Genomic DNA, 23,136 nt, shown 5'->3' with positions numbered 1-23,136 from the left:
ACTAGTTAGTTGTTGTTCTACAGTTAACACCTGCACCTTATGGTGGGATATGTTAGACATGGACGCCTGCCCAGAGCCAGTCGGACCAGGCTTGGGCAAACGTGAAAATATCCATATATTTCATATCCATATTAGTGGTCATTTTACTGCATATGCCATTGGACTCTGACTGCCTTTGTGGACACACACAACTGTTAAGTCTGATCTGATACAACTACGGTTTGAAAACAATGCCTGGATACAACTGTGAGACAATTACTCGATTAGTAAACGCTTACTAAATGAATCGTCAACTATTTTTGATAATCAATTTATCGATTGAAGCTTTCTTTATTATTAAAAAACGACGATCGAGAACCTCATTATTTCCAGGTTTGACAAACACTGATCGACATTGTTTTAACGTTCTCTGATATTTTACGGACCAAAGGAAAACTCGACTAATCGCAGAAATGGAAAATACTGTACAGCAGCTGGAGGAAATACAAACTTTTTTTGTGTGTGGAAATAAAAAAATTAATGACTAAATCCATCAAGCCAGCAGAATTTATTGCCTTCCGGTCGCCGTCGTCGTCGTCTGTAATGACAACCTCGGCACCGCTCCTCTTCTTGATCAAAGCTGCTTCATGCATTCATCAACAGCTGGTGTGAATGTTAAAAAAAAATAGTATCAATATGGCATGGTTATGCAAACTTTTTTTTTTCCAACCAGCCCCTCCGTCCTGTTCTTCAAACAAACAGTTCGCCTTTAGTCTTTATCGCGCTGTCATTGATGCATATTTCATGAGGGAGTTCACTGTCTTTGGCTTTCTTTGATTCTTTGGCACTGCTGTCTAGCAGTCTATTAGCTCCCATTACGGCCTCTGTAGTCCTAATTACAGAAAACAAGATGGCTACTCTGACTGTAATGTATTGCATATCGTAGCACGGCCCTTCTCCTATGGAGGAGTGACTGCCAACGGAGCAAAGAAGCATTTGCTTTTTCCACTCCGGATTATAGCTTATCACACCGGAAATATAGATTTCAAATGGTGTTTTTGGTCATATTTGAACAAAATAATCAGTTATTACATCATAAATCCTTAATGTGCATGTTCCATTACTTTCATTAAACGTACAGTATAAGAGCGTATAGAGTGTCTTATATCCTTTTTTTTTTCAGCACAACCTAATCAATGTGATGAAAAAAGAAATGCATTTTCACTCATTTTATAAACCCATCTGGGCCAAAAAGTACTAAAAATGTTTAAAATCAGATTGAATTTGTGAAAGTTGTGAAATTTGGAAATACGTCAAGTTCACTTGGCTCGTTTTTACGAACAAAAAGGAAAGAAAAACGGTTCATTTTGTGACATCTGCACAATTATTGGTACTTTTTTTTTAAAGCCTGAAAATGTGCGCTATAAACACACACACACCCAGGATGTCCATATAAGGATATGCATATTATTCCCACGGCAATTTGCTATGGGTGCACCACTGAGGGTTAAATATCATGTTGGGATATCCAATTCAGTTTAGTGTTTTTTTTTGTGTGCTTTTCAAACCGTACAATAATGACTTTTATGTGTTGCTGCAATTGTGTTGAGGTGGAAATATCAGAGGCAGAACGACACCTAAAAACAAAAACTGTGTGAGAGTAAATATGTGTTTTTTTTTTTGTGTGTGTAGGAAAACTTTGCACTCAACAGTTTGAGTGCATGCCTTCCTTTGCTAATGGGTGGAAAGACACATTATGCTAAATGAGCGTCAGAAGGGGAATACGTCGAAAAGGGAAAATGGCTAAAGAGACAGAAGATGAAGCAGGCAAAGTACACTTCAGTGAGCGTGAGATCATTCCACTTCAAAACACACGACGACTTAATGCTGCTATATAAGAAACTTTTTTTTCCCCCCCTCTAATGAACGCTGGTTTTGCTAAGCGGAATGTTCTTATTTGAACTGTGTCATATCTCAGTGCTGTTTTTTTTTTTTTTTTCCTCTATTTAGTGTGGAAGAAACTATTTATACGCCATCCTGGAGATCGCATTACTGTCGCTATATGATTCACAACCAGTAGTGGAAAATACAACTCGGGGTATATTTAATGTATACAAAAATCATTATAGTTATTTAAATGTAATTATTCGTCAAGCTGTTGATTATTTTCTTCATTAATCGAGTCATGATTAGGTCAATGAAACATCACAGAACACAGCTGATGCCCATTAAGGTCGCACATTTCTTGCATTTCCGAAAAACCAATCGTACACATTAAGAAGCAGCTGTCCACTTCAAAACACAAGGAGGCTATAGGAGCAGCTTTCTCCCCTCAAACGAATACTAATAAAGTATGACAAACACAAACAAGCTGAAAGCAATGTTGTTGTAAATGTATTCATGAATACGATCTTAATCACTTGAATTCTTAAAAGGTACTTAATCCTCCACATAAAGGCCACATTATTCTTCTCCGACTGCATAATGCGTTATCCAACTGCGTAACCACGGAGACCCCTCGAGCCTTCATAGTTCTCGGTCGTGGTGCCCGATACGCACTGCAATTGTGCGCCCGATCAGTAGGGGTCGCTATGCAAGGTTGTTGTGCTTCTTGCTACAGTGAGCAATGGCGTACGAGAGAGAAAGACTGTTGTTGTTGTTGTTGTTGTTGTTGTTGCAGCTGAATAACATTGAAACAGTGGCCGTTTCTCACCTGAAATAAATATTTTCTGAAATATCTGGAACACAGTTTTTAGATAATTTGAGGCGAGAAATGGGCCATTTAGAGTAAACATGTGGTTTGTGTATTAAGATATGACGTATTTATAGTTTGGCAGCGACGTTGTCGGCGGTGATCAGCTCCACCTCTGTGGACAGAGAGCAGCACTATCTCGGCCTGTCCTGAGGACCAATCACAGCCCTTTCCGTCTCCGTTGTCCCTTGTCGGAGTGACGGACACTTAAAAAATATTTTGTGCACCCGGAGACGACGGAGAGACTCTCTGACAGCTTCTCGGGCGACGTAAAGGGGTCTCCGTAACCTACGTAGAGCACTTTAGGCAGAAGTATAAATTGGGCTTAAGAGTGACGGGGCAATATTAGCAGACACAGGGCGAAAGGGGGAGTAAACACAGGGTTCAACCCAGGTCTTTCTGCTGCAAGGCAACGGTGCTAGCCACTTTTCCACCATGAGGCCCGACGAACAGTTATTAACATTCTTAAAGCCTATTAAAAAAATATCAGGGGACAGAGTGTCATTATTATTATCCTGTCTTATTTGATCAGCAGTCAAAAGCCAAATACTTAGAGACTGGTCATTATCATGCACCAGTTTGAGAGACATGGTAGTGCAGTGCAGTTGCTCGTCGCATGTTCTACTCTGGCTTCCTCCAACCGTAAGAGACAGAGAAAGTCTGAGAGGTGGTACGTCTGCCCTATATGTCAGCCCAGTGAGACTGACAAACGCCTACTCTGACCGCACGCCGATGGATTTTTCTCCACATCAGCAAACATATTCCCTTTGTACACTGTTGGCTGTGGCTCACCATAGCTATATCCTTTGTTCTGCAATATCTCCAGAATGTGCTACTGCAAAGGAGCTGCAACTTTTGTCCCTTTAAACTGAATCTCAATTTCTGAAACAGAATTCCATTAATTAGGTCTAGGAACCTCACGATACGTGATACATGGTTCGCAATACCAATAATATCATGATTCTGCGATGTATCGCAAGACAATCATATAGCGATATGTCACGATATCTGTCTAACGGAACAACAAAATGTCTTGTGAAAATATTTTAAAATGCAGGATTTCTCGATTTATTCCCAACATAGAGAACAAAGCACATAGAGTCTATGTATTGAACGTGGATGAGGCATCTCATAATGTAGATTTTGCCACTATCATCCCACTGAAAACTTTCCCACCTTCATTTGAGCAGCACTGACGCGAGGAGACATGAAACTGACTGTTCACTTAGAGTGCCGTATTAATTAAAATGTTCAACCCATGCCTAACGTTAATTATTTCCACCTACAGAAATGCACATCAATGTGATTAAGTGTTAAGCTGTGCTGCACTTTTTCCTGGTTATGAAGTTTAGACAAAAAAAAATATCATGAATTTCTTCAATAAACCTCAAGAAGGTCCTCATAACACTGTTACTCCTACCTCTCCACCTCTGTGCATGCATTGTGCCTCAAATTCCTGTGAATTACACGACTATTGGTGATTTTCCACTCATATGCACTATTTGAATTATCTTATTATGGACCATTTTGATCGAAACAGGGGCATTCAGAGTCTGAATGACAGACTTCAATGATTCAAGTGTTTGATGAATGTTCTTTCAAATTCTACAAAATCTTTTGGCTGCTCCCTTCAGGAGAATCATGTGGCGTCTGTAATATACTATTTAAAAAAAAAAAAAAGTCAAGTATGCTGCAGAGCAGCCAAGGTAAAAGTGTTGCGAACGGCGAAGTGACAAACAGCCAGCCCAAGTCAAACATCTCAACTTCGCTTGGGAGTATATTGAGTAGTTGTATTTGGCTGTTGTCCAGGCCACATTAAATGAACTCTTCAGTGCTGAATGAATCACAGTGTGTCTGTCCAACACTTGTCTGCTGGAGACTAAACCTCCACAACACACAAGGTTCACATGTCGTCATGTTAGCAAAGAGTCAAAGCTCTTCTAACAGGTAAAAACAGTTTGTTCTGATGCCACCGTTCAAGGTAAACTCCTATAACTAGGTGTCACATGGCAGCTGATTCTGTATCTCTGAAGCAGAAGAAGACCATATGATGAACATATGGTGTAGAATATATGAGACCCCCCCCACCCTGATTTCCCCCCACCCCTCTCTCTCTTAATAAACATGATATTCAGGCTTTGCATCACCCCTGCTCACTGAACCAGCTAAGCACTTGACAGCAACGTTGATGCATCTCTGACTGTATCTGGATTCACGCCTGAAGTGTTTTAGTTCCTTCCTCTGCTAATCTTGGCGCTGGAGCTACGAGCGTGCAGTAACTATGCCTCATTCTTTCACCCATTCAGTCGGGCAGGAAGTCAGTCGGTAACTCTGTCACTCAAATAAAACCGGAGATTTCGCTTCACCGTGGCTTCACACTGAAGCAGACTTCAATCAAAGTCAAGCCGATGTTGCCCAATACTATTCATACCACCATGACGATCCTGACCTGTCCCACCTTTACGTAATAAACATGATAAGACACTGTGTTGGGGAGGGCGGGGGTTAGAGTGAGGTCAAGAGGCAGACAGGAAACAGTTATTTGTGGCATTTGTCTAACCTTTCACGGGAAAAAATCAAGCGAGGAGCTGCACAGACGACACAAACAGATGATGCCGCAATCATCGGCGTCTCTGGAGAAAATGAGGGGTTCAGTGCATTTGCGTACCACAACTAATGTCTCGCCATGAAACCAAAGTATAATCAGCGAGCGCTCACTAAATGGGTCCATTATAACATCCGTCAATCTTTCCTCGGACAGTTCAGGCCAATCACAAACAACAGACTGTGTGTTTATCTAAATATCTAAGATGGGATGGGTTTATGGCGCGTTTGGTACAGTCCTCGGCGGGGTGTGCGCTGTGCCCGATGGCCGCGTCGGCGAGATCGGTGGCGTAACGTTGTACCAGTGAAAAGACGACATCAAACCTGACACAACAGACAACTTTGTGCTACAAGACATCGAACTTTGTAGAAACAGCGGTCTTAGGGAGTGACGATTTTCTGTCGCTCCAATCGGCCGACTGTCGAGCTCCACCCGTATTTCAAGGGAAAGGAAGTTTACCAAATATGGACCGGTTGGGGGCGGTTATTTTGGTACCATTTCCCAATGGAAACACACAGAAATATGGACCGTACCAAACTGAATCATTCCACAAACCATTTCAATGATGACTTGAAACTGGTTTTAATTAGATTTATTGAAATGAGATGAAATTTTACCACACTGGTCGCTCTGACAGTTTGCAGGTCTATCTCTATCTCTGTGACTGTTGAGGACATTTTTGTTCCCTCCAACAGTTGCTTAAGCTCTTTAGAAAAGTTCCAACCTCATCACACAGTACAAATCAGCCTTATAATAAGAATTTTACTCAAATTAAATTCATTTTCATAAAAAAACATAACATCCCTTGGAAATATTTCCCACATTTTAACTTGTGAAACACGCTCTTGAATAGTTGTTTTTTATTATTTCCAACAGGCAAAAAAAAAAAAAAAAAAAAAGAGTCTGCATGAAGTAATAAACCTTGACTAATAAAGTTTAGAGATAAATATTTTAGGAGAAACGTCTCTCTCGGACAGACGCGCTCGCCTTGACTGCTTCAGCTGTGACCGGGCGACAGAAAATAAGCCTGCATGTAAATCCATTCAGAAAGTATGAAGGATTACAGCCTTTTTTTTCTAGGTTAATGTCCTGCCTGAGCACACAGGGTCAATAGAAGCTGCTCCTTCCGTTACAGGAAAATTACTTATTTAAATGACTTGTACAGTGTGAATGAATATGAAAACACGGCTCGTTTTTTTATTTATCCCACTTTATATTGTGTTTGTTTACTCATCTACGGTCATTTTGATCTTAATATTAAACCTTGTATGGATTCTAGCCTGACCTCTTCTTTATACGGTGTTATCAATCAACTACAAGGCACAGTGTCTTAACTCTGTGACCGCTGCACTTGTACTAGTTGGGATTCTCTACTATTCTGTAATAGTTAATTGCAATTATTAGCATTTAATTAGTTTTTAAAATTACATTAATTTGCAATTCAGACAGGTTTAAGTCCCTTTTAACAACGTAAAGCAACTTTTACATTGATTTATTTGATCATTTATTCACATTCGCAGTGAGATGGAAGAGTCTAATCTAATGATGGGGAGGGGGGGGGGCAAGACAATAATAATGGCTTCGGCGTTCTAATTTCATTTAGCACAGTATATATAAATAAATTAATAAACAAACATAATTAAGTGGTTACTTACTTAGCTTTACATTAAAACTAAATGTTTGAGACATTTTATGGGACAGGAGGAATATTAGCAGCGAGGATCAGAGGCAGGAAGCAGCAGCAGCAGCAGCAGCAGCAGCAGCAGCAGCAGCAGCAGCAGCAGCAGCAGCAACGCCTGCAGCAGCGACAACAAAAAACCCCCCCCCCCTTTTCTTAATTCGCTGATGAGCTGTTCTTTCTCTCCCACAAATTCTTTGGACACACGCTGTCTCAGTCAAGGCCATTACACGGAATACATTTCTAAAGTTTAGAAAAAATACCATTAGCACAACAGTGGAGGTTTCCACACGACATATTTTTTCATATATATTTTTTACTGACTCATGTACGTCTCTGTGAGCCGTCAGTGAAAATGAATTCATTCCAATTAGCAGAGGTTTTCACGGAGTGCTCTGGTAACAAGCCGAGGGCTCATGGTGGGAGCCTCGCCCCTCGGTGACCCCTAATGAGCCGGCAGCCTCCTGCCAGAGGAAGCCCGGACCGCTGCACTTGTAATGAGCTGCTCTTCTGCTACAGACCTCTAACATGAGCCATGGAGCTGTCACTCGCACTGCAGGACACCAGCGACTCTGGCAAATGATGTCATTCGACGGCGACTTTAAGGACAATGAGCGCCTTTGGTGATGTGTTGGCCGTTGTAGTTTTGATCATTGTTGAAGTAAGAACTCGTGTTTCTTGCTCTTGGCCGCATCTGGGATGCAACTCAGTACCGTGAGGACTTTTTACTGTATAATTTCACTGCAGATTAATTGAGATTAATTCTTTTTTTTTTGCTGGAGCACAAACTGTTTTTGATTTACCAGAGATTGCATTTTCCTTACAGTGTTAAATCTATATAAAATGTTGTTTGATATTTAATTAGCTGGTTGATTCCCGTCATTTAGAGACTGGGCATGGAGCCAAATACATTTTCAGATATTTTTTCTTCCTGCGTTTTATGTTTATTATGCTTAGAAATAAAACAGTGATTTATTTATTTATTGAAAATGTATGTCTGGGAAAAAAGGCTTATAAATATATATATTTATATATATATTTCTAAACATCTGTGGTGAAACTATGGTATTATGGTATGTATGTCTGGGAAAAAGGGCTTATATATATACATACATATGTATATATATATATATATATATATATATATATATACACACACATATACATATATATACATATACATATACATATACATATAAAATACATCTGTGGTGAAACTATTATTATGGTATTGTTTGTGCGATGCATAAAAGAATATACCAATGTGGAATTAAAACTTTTTTTAACTGGAAAGACAAACAAAACCCCAACAATGGACTGATCTGCAACAGCACGATGATGAAAATTGGTATTATTATTATATATTAGAGAGTATAGTTTGTTATATAATTATGCTATACTTTGTATCTATACAGTATATTTATAGATGTTATTGTTGTTCTCATACAGTCTTCTCGTCAGATTTAGTTTTTGCTTTTTTGTTTGTGTATTGTTAATTAACACTCAAATTGCCCAAATGCCAGCCTCTGATCTCAATTTTCAAATAACACGAATGCTGCAACAATTATAGTTATTGGATTTTTTTTTGTCCAGTCAATTATTGGACCCCAGGGTGAGCCTGTGCGCCCTGACACATCAGATTGCATTTATTTGGCTGTGTTCCATTAGACCATGGCTCTCACTGAGATAAACAATGCCTCCTGCTGTTTGCTGTGTTTGTTTACTGGATGTTACAGGACACAGTTAAAGGTCTGGACACTTTCCCTCTGACGCTGACGCTAGGCTGGGGGGGAGAGAAATTGGATTCATGCTCTCTGATTGTGACTTATTGCATTTTTGATGTTATCAGACACGCGGCTCCCACATGCCGTGACGCCTGTGCCAGTGTTGGCTGGGAGGCTGATATGGTGTACACAAAGTTATACACTGCAGACACACACACACACACACACACACACACACAGACACACACTGAACCAGCGTCCCTGTGGCCACGTGGTCCTTTCTTCCCTCACCTGTGAGTCCTTCATTAAACATCAACATCAACTCGTGCCAAAGCAAACATGACACCACAGCAACACTCACCTCCACATCCAGCAGATTGCGCCGGGGTCCAAACCCAAGTGTCAGCCGGGGGTGGGGGGGGGGGTGTGCGGAGAAGTGGACTTGGTGTGTCTCTTTATGTCGGTGTTTCGCTCTCGTGTCTTTCGGCTGTTCTTGTTGGAGTGGCTCAGTCACCGGCTCTGACGCGCTCCGCGGTCCCGAGCGACAGCGTCGACAGGCGGGCAGGCACCACTGGAAACGTCTGCAGCAGCTGATTCCTCCCCCTCTCTCTTTTATCTCTCTCTCTCTCTCTCTCTCTCTCGTTTATATTTGCTCTTCCCGTCTCACTCGGAGAATTTCACTGGGCATTTTCTAGCTGTCGAGATTGCTGCCACATCACTAAAAGGTACCATGACTCTGCTGTGGATGCTGCGCTCCGGTCTGCTCTGCTCTGCTCTGCTGGGGCTGGCTCTCCTCCTCCTCCTCCTCCTCCTCTGCTCCTCCCGGCAGCAGGCGGACAGGAGGAGGGCGGTGCGACTGAATGTGTGCGCTCCAGCGGTGCGTGCGTGCGTGCGTGCCTGCGTGCGTGCGTGCGTGCGCGCATGGCACGGACGGTCACATCCCTGGTTTTCACCTGTCACGGCAAGACAAAGTGCATCCTATTTAAAATAAGACCCGGGATGAGACAAGTTCAGAGGCTGTAACCCTCACACCCAGGGGCGCTGGTATGATTTTTAAGGGGAAATATTGTCGTTATGCCAAAGCTGGTCCTCTACCCTTCTTCCCAAAATGGCAATAAACAACTAACAACACATTAAACAAACCATTATAAGTGTCTGTCATAAACACGCAGATTGGAACCTCCTGTGCAGGACCAGTCAGTTTCCAGGATCCACCCTGACACACCCACAATTAATCATGCTCACCTGCAAACCCTTCATACACTCACTCACAGAAGAGAAGGACGTGAAGGTCATAACGCTTACTCATGTACATTTGTTCAAATAAGCCCCATAATCAATGCATTTTTCAGTCCAAATGTCACGTGCCAGGGTGTTGTGAACACATTATCTGAAATAAATCAATGTTTTCTGAACCATAGGATATCTTATTTTGTTTATTTACCATAGAGGTGTATGTTTTGGAGCACTTGCTATTATAAGACTACTACTAACAAACCATGTTCTAAAAAAAAAAACAACACAGCATTAAAGTTCACGATAGAAGCACTGATATAGACTTTGGTGCAGGACACTGAGTGGATTAAGAATAATAATAATAATCTTTATTTGTATAGCAACTTTCATTACAAGGATTGCAGCTCACAATAAAAGTGAATATGTACAATTTTAAAAGAAAAGAGATGCAAATACAACAATAAAACACAAACACAAGGTGGAATGAAAAGGAAAAGTATCGTCAAAAGTTAAAAAGTTAAAAAATAACAACCCTGTTTTAACTTTGCAACAAAACAAAACATGCAAATAAAACCTAAAATACAACCACTGTGTTGTATTGTACTGTTTTATGGAATAAAAAAATAGGAAAAGGCTAAGAGTCAAGAGGTTAAAACTCCTGTTTTAAAAGGAGCTAGTTGAGTAAAAATATAGATTTTAAGTTTTATTTTATAAATATCTAGTGAGCTGGCTTCCCTGATATTTCAGGGTAGTTTGTTCCAAAGATGAGGGGTGTGATTAACCAGCAGTGGACCATCGCATTTTTATGCGGGGGTACGTAGCTAACGAGGGATTACAAACTGTACATACTTTTTGTGGGTAATTGTGTGTAATTAGCTCTTAATAACTTTTAACATGGCGAAACGTTCCACGCTTATGCTTTGATATTTTTAAGTTAAACCATCGTTGATTGCATTTTTTTGCGATGAGGCCGATTCAATATCATCTCGCAGCGCGTTCGAATGCATGCGACCATAGAATAATGAAGTCTCCGTAAGTAAGACATTAATCAGCCGTGTAATATGAAAATGATCAGTGTCTGCGACATATCGAGTGTCCGTGGTGAGCCTATTATGCCGAGCTGATTAGAACATGTTTGTTGAAAATAATACCGTTGAACATAAGCACACATACTGTACATATGAATATTATTCACACACATCCACACAGAGAGAGGGGGAAGCCGGTATACTGTTATTACCAGCTCATGCTTCAGCTGAGGTCACATTTGGGCTAAGCTGTTTTTATGCATATTCATATCCTAATCACAAATACTCCAGCATACACAATCAAGCCCAATACTTAGGATATTGTTATGGAAAAGGAGAACGTAATACAGCCACAAAAATAACATTCCATTAGGATATCCTAGCAGTAATGTGTATCCCTGCGCTGAATCGTGATAGGAGGTTTTACCATAAATGTTTTCACGGCCCAGATGGAAATGTTGAGCCTCTTTTCCGAATAATACTGCGATGTAAATATGAATAAAAAAATCTGTCATAACAGAGTTTCATTATTGAAGCAAACATTTATTCTCGGGGATGATGCACAAAGGAAGCCAGGCGCAATAATGTCCGTTTCAGAAAAATACGACCAGGAGCGGCCATGTGTCGGAGTTGTGGAAGGTCCAACTTCGTGGCAGCGCACGGCTGAATATTTAGGGAGATGGTTCATTCATATATTCATAAGCTTGCTCTCACTCCCAGCAGATATCAGGTGAAAAAGGCGGTGGATGGGGGGGGGGGGGGAACATTCACTGGAGAACTGGTCTTAAGTACAGTGTGGAGGCACTAAATTTCAGAATTTCACTTTTATATGAATCATATGCCTGACTGCTATCCACAGGAATATGTTTCTGATTCGCGGTCCACATTCACCCCCAGAGTTTTGGGGGAACTTCAAACTGAGAAGTTTGGAAATGGCTGCTGGCTTTGTTTCAGCTCGGAAACTTTGCGTCAGTTTGTTTCAGTTTAAAATGGGCACACTACTCAATAATAATAATTCACTCACCGACGCGTTTTGCAAGCTTGCAATTGAGAACTTTGCCATTGATGGACTTTTAAAATATCTGTTGATTTTCTTTAAAAAAGTGGAAAAAACAAAATGCATGTGTATAATCACCTTACAATAATTAAAGGTGCATTATGTAATAAATCTAAAGCAACTGGCCATAAAATCCTCCTAATATGTCACAGAGACTCAGGAATAATGTTCATATAACAAACTGAACTCACCAGCAATAACAGTACAGACAAAATATTTGCGTTTAAAAAAACCTTTTGCAGACTGCAAATCATGTTCATGTTTTGAAATCATGTTTTGGCATGTGGCGCCACCTACCGCCGTCTACCAATCATTACAGTCAGTAGAGTCTCAGCTGCCGAGCAACCACGGGTTGCCAGTTACGTCAGAAAACGAAACCTAAAAGACCTCGGTATTTTGAATTTGAATGTAGTAACCGTTTTTGGCCACATTCTTACATATGGCGCAGTTACTGGCATCCATTTGTTGTCCAGCCGCACAATAATGTACCACACCACAGACTCGACTTCCCTCAGGTGTATAAAACCTGCTCTCTCTGCTTTGCTTTTGTGCCTGAATTATCTCACATCACACGAGCGCTCCAGGGGCCGGTTAAGGCTTACGATAAGTCAGAGTGACAATTAGTGGCGAGACGTGTCAGATCTCCAAATAGCCACTGATGAATCACTGGAGCTCGTCCAGAAATAGCTAGCCCCCAGCTTCGGCACGAGAGCTCACCCGCGTGACGATGGCCGCTGGATCGTTCATAGTTTGGACTGCGACTGTACTTTGCTTTGGACACATTTCAGAGTTAGATCTCGTATGTCTTTGTCTCGCAGGTGCACACAGATGAAAACCGACCGCCATTTCAGATGTTCTTCTAACACTGATTGGCTTTTCGTACTGAATCGCACAATTGTTTTTACTCCTGGTCTAAGTGTTTCGAAAGGCAGCTGCTGAAGTGTGATCCAACCTTTAACCCATAACTAAGATGTGACTCTCAATCACACACCAAAAACAACGTGTTTAAATATTGATAAGAAAAGATTTATTTTATAAATGGCTGAGAGGGAAGATTAAAGTTAGCCATTGCTACATTTACTTATGTGTGACCATGCCTTTATAGCTCTTTCTTGATAGCGCTTGATTAGAGTCCACCTGAGACGAATTGGACAATGGTTTAGAAAGCTAAATCCAACTATTAGGTCCAACAATTCATTCACATGGGCATTTAAACCATGGCCACAACAAACTCTCTGCAGACCTTCCTTGGTCATAAAGTGGTGGTGAGGCATAGATCAGGCCAAAACTTTCCGTGTTCCCAGGAGTTCATTGGGCCTCTAAACTAAAGTTGGAACCATCGAGACACTTCCGCTGTGAGTTAGCTGTCTGGCCAAACTAAGAATCTAAGCAAATTGAACTTTGGCCAAGGGGTTAACTAAGAACCCAACAACAGAACTCGATAAAATTCTCTTTTATTGGTCATTTATTCAACATAGCTTTAGGAAACTCTGTTTCCATTTAATCAGTGCATTTTTTTTGTCGGATTCCTTGAAGCTATGAGCTTATTTTCTTCTTTTATTACTGCATCATCCTTCCTTTTTTAATGAATTAAATGACACATCATGGACAGAAATGCACACGTCATTAGATTGTTTGATATGCAGATGACAAAAACTGGACTCACTCGGCTTCATTTCACATCATCAGCTGCATGTGTCTTTAGAGACGGGATATTGATTAAGGCTTTTTTCTGGTGGAGAACTGAAAAATAAACCCAGATCAATCTCAGTCAGCCCCCGGACGTTTATAAAAAAAAAAAAATGAACAATTGAATATCTTTAGCTCCACGCTTGAACAATATGTTGATACACAGTTTCGCAGAGAAACAGTGAAAGACTACGGGAGATGAAAAATAGCTCACATGCCGAGCTATGGATCTTTGACAAACATGAAACCATCTCTGTAGATTTTGATGGATTTCGGGCTCTCACTGCGGTAGCTTCAAGAAGTATTGTCCTATCAGCATCTCCTCCGAGATGGAAGTGACAGAATTCCAATCGTGAATTAATCACACTCCCCCAAAGGAGCTGCCACAATAATATTTTTAAGGCTGATTTAGCATGGTGCATAATAAATAATTTTGGAATACTGACAATGGAGTTATTTTCTCTCAGCTTTCCTCAGAGTCGATGTTTTCCTTGCCTAGGAAGGACTCAATCACACGTGTAATGCGATGCACACATGAGCATTGCATAGTAATCTGATGTTATTATGGGGCGGGTAGGAAATATTCTCTTTATAGTTTTGAATACAGAATAAAAGTTATTTTCTGATAAGAAATTGTGTGATAATTTAGCTGAGAAATCTGCGTCTGGTGTACATAGTAAAAGCAAGGCGTATATAGTGACCGTTATAAATGCATCAGTTTAAATGTCAAGTTAAAGCGGAACTAGACTGGAAGTTCCTATTATCGCTGTTTTTTTGGTGTGTATCTGCGTCATTACCTTGTTTATGAAGCCCTGACGGTTCGAGACGAACAGTTCAGCCATTGCTGAGAACGTTGTGTTTTATTGTAATCTCGGGGCTCAACGAGATCACTGAAAATCCCGTAATAGTTACGTAAGCCGCGGTTCTCCTGAACAACCGATCGCCCTGCTCCGGGCACTAGTCCGGGCACATCCGGTTACGTACATTGAACCGCAGAAGAAGAATAACGTCCGTTGTGGAGGTGTTTCACGAGCAACAGTGTCTTCTGACTCTGGGTCTGACTCCGGTTTAAAGTCATAAAAGGGACTGTGGCGGGGAGTCGTGACGAAGCTATTTTTAAACATTGTTAAAACAATGTTTTGATAATGAGGAGCAGTGCATCCACCGTTCCAGAGGGGGGCGATGCGCTTCTGAGAGTGGATGTGCTGGATAGTACTGGCCAATCACAAGACTCTGTCTTCTGGGCGTGAAATTTCACTCTGAAATCTCGCAGCAGAAAAACACCGTCAGAAAAGAGGATTTCTATCGGCTAGTTTACAGCAACTAGGAGGTTTTTGACCATAAAAACAAGTTAATATATGTAAGTAGACCTCCATAACTAACATTTATGTGCAACAGGACCACTCTATGTGACCTTTAAATAAATAAAAAAGCTTTGTGAAGAGTGTATTAGTGCAGCAGGTTTTTCTGACAGTTATGTCTGTCTCTTCCACGCAGTGATAAATACTATATTACATTTCCAGCGAGAAGCTGCATCATCACACTTAGAGAATCTACTTTCAGTCACTCTGCGTTTTCATTTAAAACTGCAATACAGGCATCTTAGGCTGCACACGTTACACACAAATATACTAATATACAAAGATAACTGTGTGGAAACCACAGCTATCTTTTGCTCACAGGAGTCACAGCTTCATTTGCTGAAGAGCTAATCACAGATATTGTTGCTGTGCGAGTGCTAATGCTATTTGAGACAACAATTCAATCTCCTTTAATTAAAGTCATTTAGGAGCTGTGCTGCTCGTTCGACGGAACATGTTCCCGCAAAGATGCTAAGGAATTAGAACCATTTGTCAACATTTTTGTCCAATTGGCACTATCGCACAACTCCAAACTATTTGGAGATTACAGGAACTAATGGAAAATTAACACAGTGAGTTAGCGGCGGGAATGCAATCATCTGTGCACGTGATCACAATGCAGAAGACCGTAATGACATCCTGAGTATAAATATGGGGGGCGTGGCGGGCGCTGGTGCCAATCTCAGCTGACATAGGATGAAAGGCGGTACACCCTGAACAGGTCACCAGCCCATCACATCACCGTCCCAATACTTCCCCTAACCCTCAATTTTTGCCCTAACCCTAAATTAGGGAGTGTGATTTTGCCCTTATAATCAACCCTCAAAATGTAGTGAGCTCTGAAGCGAGCTTAAAACAAAGTGGAATATGAAATGACCCATGATGCTTTGCGAATTCAGCGAGCCGGCTGATTTTTTTTCCAACAAAGATGGCGGCCACATCTGCCGAGGAACAATTTTGTTGTAAGTATATTTCCGCAAATAAGCATGTTCCAATGTAGAAATGTGTTGGAATGGTTGGTTTGATATACATCTATAAGACCGTTGAGCTTTGAACACTAATGTCAGAAAAAAACTGACGATTTATGAAAGCAGCTAGCCAACTAGCTAGCTAGCGGCTATTTGCCGAGTGCTTCGAGAGAGTAGTAGCACGCTCCACCGGTAGAACATATGACCTAAGTTAGTGCGATAGTTACGTTCACTACGCTAATTTGCATATAGTGGTGTCCCATTTCCATAGGGAAGCCACTTCCCTCAACGAGGGATGAGGGCACTCCGAACCAAGTGGAAATTTTAAGGGGGAGAAATGGGACGGGGCCATAGAGACAAAAACAACCATCCTCAGTTTAAGTGTAATCAACACAAACAATACATGCAGTATGAAAGGTAAGAAAAGGCCTATACAGAGCAGTTGGTTTACACTGTCATGGTCACAGGAAAAGCTATTGAAAAAAGCCACATAGATCCAGTGATATATCAAAGAACTTGACAGATTGATTGTAACTAACCCTTACAATATCAATGTTTCACTCTATATAACAGTGGATATTATTCCAGACAATTGCAATATTATTCTGGCACTTAATTTTCCCTAATCGTACTTGGGGAGGATGCTTAGACATATGCAATAAAAGCATTTAAAGAAATACACAACACATGAGTGGAATTCTGTACCTGATATAAGGTGATGACTACACAAGTGGAACCTGTTGTCTGTGGGTGCATCCTTCTGTTTTCAGTGCTCATTACATGGCAGTGAGCCACCTCCTCTGCCTCAGGATCTGTGAAAATCAGGTAAAATGCTTTCCCCTTGCTCGTCTCCGACTGTTTTGTTATCTTGGTGTCGAAGCAGCCGGTGAAGAAGTTCCCCAATATATTGCAATTCCTCCTGGCAAAATGGCATTTGCTTAGATTCTGATTGACGCATGACGGTATTACCTGACGTCAGCCACCAGTAGTGTTCATATATATATATATATATGAACATATACATATATATATGTATATGGCACTTTTCAACAGCCAGCTCATTCAAGGTTCTTTATAGAAAACATAACGGACAAACTGCTGAAGCGACATAGGGAATTTAAAAGGAAATGATCTCCTTTAAAAAAAAAAAAAAAAAAAAAAAAGAGGCTGCGGTTAAAGGCATAATATAACAAATATACGTGTTGTGGCAGACCTGCAGTTTTCTGGGAGTTTATTCCAGATGTGTGGAGCACAGAATCTGAAGAATCAGAATCATCGTCTCCATGTTTAGGGTCTTGACACTGAAGCAGATCGGAAATGTATTTTTGCTTATACACTCTTAGAAATAAGGGTTCCAAAAGGGTCCTTCTACAAGGGCTGAGGTTCTACCTGGAACCATTTGCTTCTGAAAAACAATATTCCCCCCAAGAAAGGGGTTTTCAAGTGTTCTTGGTAACACTAATGGTTCCAGTAAGAACCATTTTGATCCAGAGAACCCTTTAAAACCCCTTCACCGAATAAAGGGTTTTAAACGGGTCCTTTATAAAAAGGTTCTACCTGGAGCCAAAAAGCCGAACAAGCCGAAGAACCGTATATGGTTCTACTTAGCGATTTTATTTCTATGAGTGTACAAACAGAGATTCAGACTGTTATGATCCACTGCCTTGGTGGTGGTGAGGACAGAAGCAGCAGCAGGAAAAACCACACAAATATTATACAAATACTGTATTATACAATTTTGGACCAGCTCCAAAACAACAATTTAGTAATGACATGGAACTTGATGCAAAATGTGCAAGTTTCCTGGTCATTTCTCAGCCCAGGGAGTAAATGTGGCTACTCCCTCGCACTAAATTGATTTCCTGGACATTACTGCACTTCATGGAAGGAAATGGGGCTTACTGGTAATTAAAAAGTCATTTTTAATTTCTATTTAAACCCAGGAAACCTGCGCTTCAGTACAATCTCACAGAACAGGTAAAAGGTGTTATTATACAAAATGACAGGTAGTTCACGCCGTCCCATTCTGCTCAGCAAAAACAAGTCTCTTCTCCTCACAGTGTCATTTATGCCAGGAACGATATCTAGCAAGAGCAGCAGAACTTCCTCGTTGAATTTTTTTGGGCAGGCTCGGCATATAGGAATCTCGTGAATAGGTTAAACCAGTGTTTATTCACCAATGCTCAATCATTCCACCAATATGACGTTTGGAAACTGGCGTCCTGGAACAGTCGCCAATGGAAAGATTAACTGGATTAGCGGCAGATGACGCCAGCAAGCAGTGACTGTTTTGGGTCTGAGTCACGTCAGTGTGGAAAACTGCTCTGATCTGTGTTGGTGAAAAAATGCTAATCTCCGCGTAATAAATGTAAATAATTTTAGTGACAAGGGGACAAGGGTGTTTTACATCGACAAAAACAAATGTGAGCGTTGTTTTTTTTAGGCAGATTTGATGCATAATGCTAGAGAACCTGTTTTTTTCTCCATCCAGTTTGGTTCCGAACATTCATGGAATAGAGAGAGAGCGCCAAAATAATAGATTCTTTGGGGATATGGATGGATTTTTTTTTGTCTAAGCACACTGTAAATCTTACCTTGGAAAGCCACTGTGGGCTTGTTATGGCTGCTTCTTATGAATAACTGTGGAGGTCCAGAAGCCTTAATAACGGTCGTCCTGACCATCGTCCATACACAGAGACACAGAAGCAGCAAAAAGCATTACCCTGGGATTCCGATGAGTAGGGATTGTTTATAACTGCGAGAGACGATTTGTCACTCCTTAGTGCAACCTGTGTCCTGCAGAAAGCCAAATAATGATCTTAACTGCCCGTCTAAAAGATTGATCTCCCCAATCCTCCCTTACCTTTCTTCCCACTGAAAGGTGCAGACTAATTTACTACAGGACCAGCGATGGGCATGCTACGCTTGTAAATGAATGATGTGGCCTCTAACAAAAAGAGGTAATTTCCTGTTAATGTAGTGCAGTAAACATTTATCATCACGCTGGGCTGACAGTGCATCGACACAGTGCAAGTGCTCCCTTTAATCTGTGGAGATTTTTACATCTGATAAGGGACGAGGGCTGCAATCACCACCCACCACGCTTGGTTAATTATACCACCGCCTCTTATACCACCACCACTGGTTTTTGGAGGTGCTATAAATCAATATAAATCCTTAGGAACTGCAAAATGGGACGACTTCATACAAGCATAAATCCCCACCGCCCTGGGGGGTTACTGAAGGAATTAAAAGAAATAAGGGGGGAAAAAAAAAAAACAAGCACAAACAAAATAATTGAATGAGGCGTGATGCAATATCAAATCACGTAATACAATTATGCTGACAAGTCAGCTTGCATTGACACTCTGGGACGTGTAATATTCCAGTGATTGGGGTTAAGGCTGTTCATCAAGCTGAGGGTATATAGAATTTACATTAACTCGGTGCTCACACTGAGAGATGCATTTGCACATGAATGTACAGTACAATGTGCCCTGAAAACAAAGAATTTTAAATTATTGCGGGCAAGGCATATTGTGAGTAAGACAGAGACAAAGTAAAGGACAGGGGGAGAGGAGTCGAGGTTGGTCACTTATAAGCTCTCAGCAGCAGAAAAAGTCTTTTTGTCGATCCACTGCAGCTGTACACAATAGGACTGATAATATATCACGAGTAGCATAAGCTCCCGATGCAAACTCGTTCCGACTGGACCCGCTAATAAATCACAGCTCTATCCGTACATGTTTTAACCGCGGTAATGTATGAAAGTGTAACACTGCATTAATTCTTGTTTGGCCACTTGAGGGACGGAGAAAAAAAACTAAAAAAAACATGCTTTAGTAAACAACATGCCTCCATATTCATCAACATGATGTGGAGCAACATTAGCATTGATTTGAAGTCGTGTTTCTTGTGTCCAGCGTTCACTCTTCTCCGTCTCGCTCTTGCTCCGGAGACAAACACGTTATCTGATCCCTTTATCTGCCTCATCAGCGAGTCACTGACTGTGTCTGGTGTTTGCCGCCCTGTGAAGTAGCATAGCACATACAGTTGGTTTAGCAGACACTGTTAATTGAATGCATTCACCTGCATCTTGTCACAGACTCGATCTAAGCCCGCAAGATAGAAGAACCACGCGTGCTTGGAAATGTGAAACAACAAGCTCAATGAATTCCGTCAATCACACTTTATCGGTATAGCCCATCATCACCAAACACAATTTGCCTCGTCGGGCTTCACATGGCACGATATCAAGAATACTTAAAAAAAACAAATTACCATTACTATTCTACAAACCATTGGAAATGTTACATTTGCCTATTCCGTAAAGGAAATAATTATTAAAATAAGGAAATGTTTTTGGAAAAATCCACATTTGTAAAGCAGCCATAATTTGAGGGAATTAGTCACACGTATGAAAAACCACTATGGTACAGTGTTACTACAGGGTAACGTAAAATGAAATTGAAATAAACAATGAGGTATGGAAGAGGGGAGTGCCAAAATTATATATATATACATACAAAGTCAGTGTAAACTAGGTTTAGACTGAAGATTCCACTTGACAACATCTTTAGCTTAAACCTTAAATGTATTGAATTAACCTATACATTTCATCTGCTCTCTAAGGCTAAACGCGTGCTAAAAGTTGTGGACGAGTTTCTTCAAATGCAATGACTAGTCATTTTAGTTTTTTCCAAAATGGCCAACTACTGGGTGGGCGGAGCTAATGGAATTACATTAGAAATTTGTTTGGAATCATGAGAGCAACAACTCTACCAAGTTTGGCTCAAATTGGAACAACTATGTGCGACTAAGACACAAAAGAATTTGGACTAAGCCGAACACACTCACACCAAGAAAAACTAATCTCAACAGGAACAATAGGTTCCTCGCACTTCGTGGCACATTCATGCTTGAGCCCTAGTTATGATTTATTTGAACCTATTATCACCAATTTTCTTGTAAATAATCAAATAATGTTGCCTCAGAGTGACCAAAATAGTTTTATATACTGTTTTTTAAACTCACATACATTTACAACAAGCAAATGGCGCCCATTTTTTTCCAGATAACCATATTAAGAAGAATGACTTTAATACATGCAGCATGATGTACACAGACTTCTATTGAGCCGAGTTAATAGAAATAGCATTGTAAGAGGGGGAAAAAGTGGGATTTATGCATCTGCATCTGCATCTGAATTTATGCTCTGTGGTTTCTTTGTTGTATATTCTGTGAAAAAAAATCCTCTCTTCATCTTTGAGCCAAGAGAAGTCCTGCATCCCTCAAGGTTGTTGACAGGACTGAAGCATATTAAATCCAGTGTCAGCAGAAGATCAATACGAGCTGAAAGTGGTGACACTTGTCCACTCGGGTGACAACGGTGTAGGCGTTCATTTGCATCGCTCTGCGATGTACGAGCGCGCGTCTGTGTTTAGGTTTCGCTGCCCGAGACTATAGGGCTGGATCAATCTTTGCTCCGTCAGTCACAATGAGACTGAAATGAGCAATTTTAAGCCGAGTGCGTCGGCTGACCTGGCCTTCATTATCTTCAGAAGGGATTCCTGACGCAGTTGACATTGTAATTATCTTGTCTCTCTTCTAAAACCACAACCACCTTTTACTGGATGAGACAACGTGGCTCGCTGTTTAACCGTTTCAGTGAAGTCCAATCATAGTTTAGATTTCAATCAACTGTCAAAACGCTACGATTGTACTACGGCAATCTTCACTCTTCTGAAGTAGACCTCAAACAATGAATCAATTAATAATCAACCTTGACTCCAATATTTCTTTGACAAACCAGGTCTTTGATTTTATCTTTTAATGTGAATATGTCCTTGTTAATTTGCTCTGTGTTAATAAAGTGCAAATCTGATTTGTTGACAGAGCAAGATATTTGAGGATGTTATCATTTTATAACCACATAACTAACTTAGAGAATTAGGGCCAAACTTTTTTTTTTTTAATCTTTTAAGAATAAAGTTGCATTTATTATTCAAGCAAAATCTCATATCAGTTGGAACCTGCGTCAAGAAATGTGGAGCATGAGGTTACATTTTGACTTGGGCTTCACAAATAAAGAAATACTCTAATCTTTTGTCTCACCAGTACCACTTGTGCAAAAGATTGTGCAAGAAACTGAGTCTGTTTTGAATAAATAATCTTCAACAGACTCAATAATAACAGACCTAGAGGAGGAAATGGCTGGTACTGGTCGACGACAAGGATAATGCCGGTTACATCGGCTTTCTGTTTCTATTTAATTAAAATAATACATTTAATTAGATAATGATACAAAATAAAATCTCATAATGCTACAACTTTATTCTCTGTATTTACAACTTTATTCTCATATAATACGACTTTATTCTCATAAAACTGACTTCTCATAATAATATGACTTTTTTTTAAATATTACGACTTTATTCACAATATATATATATATATATATATATATGTATAATATTTGTAATACGTCGTAAATCATTAATTGAGAAAATCATCACCACATCAGCTGCCAATTCAAACAAGGTTTTAGGTGATAAATCAAACCAAAAACAGTAACCATATACCATATATGAACTGTTATATTACACTATATTACACCATACAGTGGTGTACAGTATGAAGTACAGCAAAAGTCAAATATTATTAAAAGAAAATTGAAGTAACGAACAAGAAAAAGACTTCAGTTAAACTTAAACCTTTTAGAAAACTACTCAAGTAAAAGACTTCAAGGACACACGATTTACTTATTGAGCGTTGAAAGTGATTTGATATTATCTGCACTTGTTAGTCTGGCAATATAAAATATCTAGAATAAAGTTATTAGTGCGTTTTGGCCGGTCTATGTAGTCTGTATCCTCATTGCAGTATTGTTGTGATTGTACAATCTAAGGTTCTTTTATCAGATTACTGGAAAAGTTCAGTCACTGCCAAATAGTCGCCCTCGCAGTCTGATAAAGTCATTACACCCCCTGTAGCTACTGCGTGTGGGAAAACACCGTATCTGCAATTTTGATTTTTTTTTTTTTCACCCCCCCCCCTCCA

This window comes from Microchirus variegatus (genome assembly GCF_963457635.1).
Source record: "Microchirus variegatus genome assembly, chromosome: 8".
In the NCBI taxonomy this organism is placed as follows: Eukaryota; Metazoa; Chordata; class Actinopteri; order Pleuronectiformes; family Soleidae; genus Microchirus; species Microchirus variegatus.
Note: the sequence above shows the minus strand (reverse complement) of the source record.